Consider the following 7633-nt stretch of genomic DNA (forward strand, 5'->3'; position numbering starts at 1 on the left):
AGGGAAAGATGAGCAGAGCAAAGTACAGAGAGATCCTTGATGAAAACCTGCTCCAGCACTCAGGACCTCAGACTGGGGCGAAAGGTTCACCTTCCAACAGGACAACGACCCTAAGCACAAAGCCAAGACAACGCAGGAGTGGTTTGGCCCAGCCAAAGTCCGGACTTCAACCCGATCGAACATCTCTTGAGAGACCTGAAAATAGCTGTGCAGCGACGCTCCCCATCCAACCTGACAGAGCTTAAGATCTGTAAAGAAGAATTGGAGAAACTCTCCAAATACAGGTGTGCCATGCTTGTAGCATCATACCCAAGAAGACTCGAGGCTGTAATCGGTGCCCAAGGTGCTTCAACAAAGTACTGAGTAAAGGGTCTGAATACTTATATATTCATAACGTTTCAGTTTTTTATTATTAGTACATTTGCAAAAATGTTTTAAAAAACTGTCACAGGAATTTTCCTATCCCAATGATAATAATTAACAATCAATAAGCCTTGACTAATTCCCAAGGTTTGTAAGACACTGGGTTAATAATAATTAGGCAAGGACTCAGCTTTCTGCAAAAGGTCTATACAGTTTATTCAGAGAACGTTCTGAGGTCCAAATAACAAAGACATTCATTTTTTGCTAACTCTCCACTTACGCACATACCTCCACACAAACAGTAGATATCCTTCGCACATACATACACACGAACAGTAGGTGAATTGTATCCCTCCCTGGAGTTCTCATCACTGTTAATCACTATCCAGCGCTGCCTGTTCCTTTCCCCCGAGATTAGGGGGACCTTGAAGGTTACTCCCTGTTTTCTCCTAAGTCTCTCCAGGTCGGGTCAAACACATGTCTACAGTTCCCTTAGTCTAACTAACACACACACACACATTTCCCTTCCTCCCGGGTCTTCTACTAGACCTTATGGGACTGACGTTCAGTACTTTAATTATTCATTACACATGCTACATAACTATTAATAACTAATCAGTTACGTTTCAGGGATGGATTCTTTATTCATTTTCCTTTATTATATAATTCCCTTATCATTCCACCCTTAAATGACTAAATAATACACATTGATTATCAAATGCTATATGGAAACATAATTGTGATACAAGGATTAACCAAACCAATACATGTATATACATCCAATACTCATCAATGACTGTCCTAGGCCTATATCCAATTATGACACTTCGTTTCAGGATTTTCATCATAAGTATCATGAAAGGAACAGTCAGTCTAAACATTGAAGCTAGTTTCATCAAACATTGGCTCCTTGTGGTTAAAAGAGACGGAGCCATCTTCCAGGCCTGGAGGCCTGTATTCGTCCTCCCACTGGTCGGAGCTTGGAATCGGTCCATATCTCACCATCTGCTGTGTCATCGATCTCTCTAGAGTTCTGGTGAGTAAACCTCTCACACATGGGACCAAACAACATCCACACAGCACTAACACACTCATACAGGTGAAAGAAGCCAACAACACAGTACTTGCAGTATTTTTCAATTTCCCAAACATGCGATCGAACCACCCTGTCAGGGAAGTATCCACCCCAAAGTTCCCTGCTAAACATATCAAGAGTCAGTCTATTTTACCAGGTCATGAGGGAGGTGGTGGATGATTGGTCAGAGAACCCCTTTACTGCATCCCCTGTTTCATTCATGAATCTCCGTTGATTATAATAGATGTCATTAATCCAATCCACATTTTTATTTATTGTCAACCACCAAAATAATGCAGTGGTAAAGCCTTCACCTATTTGATTCATAGCTTTGTATTCATCTGGAACTTCCCTGAGGATGCCAATAGCATCCATCTAGACAAGGCTACTCCATCCTGGTCAAAACTCCTCCTGTGCCTACTTTAGCCTCCTATAACTGGCCTCTGATGACTAACTTGAACTGGTTGGACCAATAACGCCGGGGCACAAGTTCCTAACCAACCTTTCTGGTCGTTTCTGTCGTATGCGGCCTTTGCTGGTACTAGCCCACCCTACATCAGTTATAGGTGCAGTGAGGTTAAGAATTTTCTCCTGTACTTCTAAACCTAAGTCAGTCACATTAACGATTTCCTTTCAGCCCTTAAGGCAATGGACTGCTAAGCCATTGTGCTCTGCACTAGTGTGTTCAACACCGCATACCGTTTATTTGTTTCTTCCTTGGTTAAAAAAAATCTGTCAATTTAACCGGTACCGGTTACCTTCAGATGAGTCCCGTGACACTTGTGAGGGTCGTAGAGCAAAACTGAGAACAGCATTGTGTTTGATAGAGTCTCCCCTTTCCATAGAAAGGTCAAACCGTTCGGAAGCTTCAGACATTAGTATGAGAAGACTGATTTTCGGGATGTCTCATGTTTGGACAAACATTTCTCTCACTCTGCTGCCTTTCACCAAAGATAAAGAGGTATGACATTAGTGGTTATGGAGGGTTGAGAAGCATCCAGTGAAAAAAAGTGATATCTCTAGTTTAAAACTGACAGATTTCAGCAGGGATGTTTTATTTTATTCACATACCAGTGCGTCAATCGGCTCAAATGAAATGACCTCCAATTCGTTTCTATGTCTTCTTTTTCATTTTTAAAATCTCCATTTAGCTCTTTTTCATTTGTTTCTTGCTGTTACAACAAATTAAAATTGAATCTGAAAGACTCAGCAGATGAATTACAGAGGATTTGAACTGAAACCTGGTCAACTGCTTGGAAGACAGCTATGCTCACCAGTATACCAGCAAAACTCACGTGATTCACTGTGGCTTGGCACCATCGACACGTCAATCCATATCCTCGCTGTCATTGCTGGCGACAGCAAAAAATTGACTTTGATAAATTGGCTCGTTGGTCTAGGGGCATGATTCTCGCTTTGGGTGCAAGAGGTCCCGGGTTCAAATCCCGGACGAACCCATTTTGTAGAGCCTTAAACCGTCTGAGACAGGCGGATCTTGGGCAACTGGTTGGAGGGGCGACTGCCACACCTGGAGCGCAGGATGAGGTGGCTGAGTGATTAAAGCAAGGAACTGCTAATCTGTTGTGCTCTGCACTAGTGGGTTCAACACCGCATGCCATTTATTCATTTCTTCCTTGGTTAAAAAATCTGTCATTTTAACCGGTTACCTTCAGATGAGTCCCGTGACACTTGTGAGGGTCGTAGAGCAAATTTGAGAACAGCATTGTGTTTGTTAGACTCTCCCCTTTCCATAGAATGGTCAAACGATTTTGCAGGTCAAACCCTTTGGAAGCTTCAGAAATTTGTATGAGAAGACTGATTTTCGGGATGTCTCATGTTTGGACAAACATTTCTCTCGCTCTGCCGCCTTTCACCAAAGATAAAGAGGTGTGACATCAGTGGTTATGGAGGGTTGAGAAGCATCCAGTGCAAAAAAAGTGATATCTCTAGTTTAAAACAGACAGATTTCAATGGGGATTTTATATTTTATTCACGTACCGCTGCGTCAATCGGCTCAAATGACATGAGCTCCAATTCGTTTCGACGTCTTTTTCATTTTTAAAATCTTCATTTAGCTCTTCTTCATTTGTTTCTTGCTGTTCCAGCAAATTAAAATTGAATCTGAAAGACTCAGCAGATGAATTACAGAGGATTTGAACTGAAACCTGGTCAACTGCTTGGAAGACAGCTATGCTCACCAGTATACCAGCAAAACTCACGCAATTCACTGTGGCCTGGCACCATCGACACGTCAATACATATCCTCGCTGTCATTGCTGGCGACAGCAAAGAATTTACTTGGATAAATTGGCTCGTTGGTCGAGGGGTATGATTCTCGCTTTGGGTGCGAGATGTCCCGGGTTCAAATCCCGGACGAACCCTTTTGTAGAGCCTTAAACCGTCAGAGACAGGCGGATCTCGGGCAACTGGTTGGAACGGCAACTGGTTGGAACGGCGACTGCCACCCCTGGAGCGAAGGATGAGGTGGCTGAGTGATTAAAGCAAGGGACTGCTAATCTGTTGTGCTCTGCATTAGTGGGTTCAACACTGCATACCATTTCTTCCTTGGTTAAAAAATCTGACATTTTAACCGGTACCGGTTACCTTCAGACGAGTCCCGTGACACTTGTGTGGGTCGTAGAGCAAAACTGAGAACAGCATTGTGTTTGTTAGAGTCTCCCATTTCCATAGAATGGTCAAACGATTTTGCAGGTCAAACCGTTCGGAAGCTTCAGACATTTGTATGAGAAGACTGATTTTCGGGATGTCTCATGTTTTGACAAACATTTCTCTCGCTCTGCCGCCTTTCACCAAAGATAAAGAGGTGTGACATCAGTGGTTATGGAGGGTTGAGAAGCATCCAGTGCAAAAAAAGTGATATCTCTAGTTTAAAACTGACAGATTTCAATAGGGATTTTATATTTTATTCACGTACCGGTGCGTCAAACGGCTCAAATGACATGAGCTTCAATTCATTTCGATGTCTTCTTTTTCATTTTTAAAATCTTAATTTAGCTCTTCTTCATTTGTTTCTTGCTGTTACAGCAAATTAAAATTGAATCTGAAAGACTCAGCAGATGAATTACAGAAGTTTTGAACTGAAACCTGGTCAACTGCTTGGAAGACAGCTATGCTCACCAGTATACCAGCAAAACTCACGTGATTCACTGTGGCCTGGCACCATCGACACGTCAATCCATATCCTCGCTGTCATTGCTGGCGACAGCAAAAAATTGACTTTGATAAATTGGCTCTTTGGTCTAAGGGTATGATTTTCACTTTGGGTGCGAGAGGTCCTGGGTTCAAATCCCGGACGAGCCCATTTGTAGTGTCTGAGACAGGTGGATCTTGGGCAACTGGTTGGAGGGGTGACTGCCACCCCTGGAGTGCAGGGTGAGGTGGCTGAGTGATTAAGGCAAGGGACTGCTAATCTGTTGTGCTCTGCATTAGTGGGTTCAACACTGCATAACATTTCTTCCTTGGTTAAAAAATCTGTCATTTTAACCGGTACCGGTTACCTTCAGACGAGTCCCGTGACACTTGTGTGGGTTGTAGAGCAAAACTGAGAACAGCATTGTGTTTGTTAGAGTCTCCCATTTCCATAGAATGGTCAAACGATTTTGCAGGTCAAACCGTTCGGAAGCTTCAGACATTTGTATGAGAAGACTGATTTTCGGGATGTCTCATGTTTTGACAAACATTTCTCTCGCTCTGCTGCCTTTCACCAAAGATAAAGAGGTGTGACATCAGTGGTTATGGAGGGTTGAGAAGCATCCAGTTCAAAAAAAGTGATATCTCTAGTTTAAAACTGACAGATTTCAATAGGGATTTTATATTTTATTCACGTACCGGTGCATCAAACGGCTCAAATGACATGAGCTTCAATTCATTTCGATGTCTTCTTTTTCATTTTTAAAATCTTAATTTAGCTCTTCTTCATTTGTTTCTTGCTGTTACAGCAAATTAAAATTGAATCTGAAAGACTCAGCAGATGAATTACAGAGGATTTGAACTGAAACCTGGTCAACTGCTTGGAAGACAGCTATGCTCACCAGTATACCAGCAAAACTCACGCGATTCACTGTGGCCTGGCACCATCGACACGTCAATACATATCCTCGCTGTCATTGCTGGCGACAGCAAAGAATTTACTTGGATAAATTGGCTCGTTGGTCTAGGGTATATGATTCTCGCTTTGGGTGCGAGAGGTCCCGGGTTCAAATCCCGGACAAGCCCCTTTTGTAGAGCCTTAAACCGTCTGAGACAGGCGGATCTTGGGCAACTGGTTGGAACGGCGACTGCCACCCCTGGAGCGAAGGATGACGTGGCTGAGTGATTAAGGCAAGGGACAGCTAATCTGTTGTGCTCTGCACTAGTGGGTTCAACACTGTGTACAATTTCTTCCTTGGTTAAAAAATCTGTCATTTTAACCAGTGCCAGTTACCTTCAGATGAGTCCCGTGACACTTGTGAGGGTCGTAGAGCAAAACGAAGAACAGCATTGTGTTTGTTAGAGTCTCCCCTTTCCATAGAATGGTCAAACGATTTTGCAGGTCAAACCGTTCGGAAGCTTCAGACATTTGTATGAGAAGACTGATTTTCGGGATGTCTCATGTTTTGACAAACATCGCTCTCTCTCTGCCGCCTTTCACCACAGATGCAGAGGTGTGACATCAGCGGTTTTTAAAGAGTAACATGTGGCGTCCAGCCCATCTGTAAATAGCCCATCCAACCAACTACCTACCTCATCCCCATATTTGTTTTTTGTTTTTTTCTGCTCTTCTGCACACCAGTATTTCTACTTGCACATCTTCATCTGCACATCTATAACTCCAGTGTTAATTGCTAAATTGTAATTACTTCACCACTATGGCCTATTTATTGCCTTACCTCCTTACTTCATTTGCACACACTGTATACAGATTTGCTTTTGTGTTATTGACTATACTTTTGTTTATCTCATGTGTAACTCTGTGTTGTTGTTTTTGTCGCACTGCTTTGCTTTATCTTGGCTAGGTCACAGTTGTAAATGAGAGCTTGTTCTCTACTGGCCTACCTGGTTAATTAAATAATGGTGATTTTTTTTAGATTTTTTTAATTGTATATCGAGATTTTCTGATATTTTTTAGTTAATGTACCTCACTCTGGTATTTAGTGTCATTGCAGGAATCTGTGAGTGAGAGGTATGGGAGGAGTCGACAGTAGGGAGTAATCATTATCCTATAGTATTCACAGTAGGCCGGAGGGAGGAGGAGGTGTCAGTGGATGGAGTTGGCAGGTGGATGTTTGGAAGGTCAAAGTGGGACCAGCTTCAGGAGCTGAGTGAGCAGGTGATGGATTGGGTGGATATGAGAGAGGACGTGGATAGTATGAATAACTGGGTGAGAACATCTTTAGTGGGGGCAGCTATTGAGGCTATACCTAAGACTTCAGGCATTGGGAGGAGGAAAGCAGTCCCATGGTAGACGGAGGAGTGTGGGGCAATGGTGAGGAGTAGGAACAGGGCATTTAGAGTACTGAAAAGGATACATAACTTCCAACATCTGATTCAGTATAAGCAGGCCCAGGCCCTGGTGAGGAGAACTATCCGTCACACAAAGAGGTCATGTTGGTGCTGGTTCTGTGACACCATTGGAAGGGTGACACCAGAGGGAAAAGTGTGGGGGATGATTAAGAGGATGAAAGGTGTCAGAAAGGAGTGGTATTATCCATTGTTGACGAGTGGGGAGGATATGGCAGTAACAGATGAGGAAAAGGCAGAGATGATGACCAAAGCCTTTGTCCAAGTGCATAGCTCGTCAAATTTGCCAGAGGAGGGGCAGAGGAGGAGAGAGAATGAGAGGGGAGCACCGTAGAATGCTGGATAGGAGGGAAGATGTACAGTACTAGTCCAAAGTTTGGACACACCTTCTCATTCCAGGGTTTGTATTTATTTTTACTATTTTATACATTCTAGAATAATAGTGAAGATATCAAATCACGTAGTAACCAATAAAGTGTTAAAGAAATATTTTAGATATTAGATTCTTCAAAATAGCCACCCTTAGCCTTGATGACAGCTTTGCACACTCTTGGCATTCTCTCAACCAGTTTCACCCGGAATGCTTTTCCAACAGTCTTGAAGGAGTTCCCACATATGCAGAGCACTTGTTGGTTGTTTTTCCTTCATTCTGCAGTCCAACTCATCCCCAACCAT

At 42.9% G+C, this 7633-nt stretch overlaps 3 non-coding genes across 3 annotated transcripts; all 3 read left to right on the plus strand.

Moving 5' to 3' along the window:
- The first annotated feature begins 2823 nt into the window (after window positions 1-2823).
- On the plus strand, window positions 2824-2895 carry trnap-ugg (transfer RNA proline (anticodon UGG)). The gene has a single exon. It is a non-coding gene; the product is annotated as a tRNA-Pro (tRNA).
- Window positions 2896-3747: 852 nt separating this feature from the next.
- trnap-ugg (transfer RNA proline (anticodon UGG)) lies at window positions 3748-3819 on the plus strand. Its single transcript has one exon. It is a non-coding gene; the product is annotated as a tRNA-Pro (tRNA).
- A 1782-nt stretch (window positions 3820-5601) lies between these two features.
- trnap-ugg (transfer RNA proline (anticodon UGG)) lies at window positions 5602-5674 on the plus strand. Its single transcript has one exon. It is a non-coding gene; the product is annotated as a tRNA-Pro (tRNA).
- The last annotated feature ends 1959 nt before the right edge of the window (window positions 5675-7633 follow it).

The sequence above is a fragment of the Salmo trutta genome, chromosome 13, assembly GCF_901001165.1.
Source record: "Salmo trutta chromosome 13, fSalTru1.1, whole genome shotgun sequence".
NCBI classification, from domain to species: Eukaryota; Metazoa; Chordata; class Actinopteri; order Salmoniformes; family Salmonidae; genus Salmo; species Salmo trutta.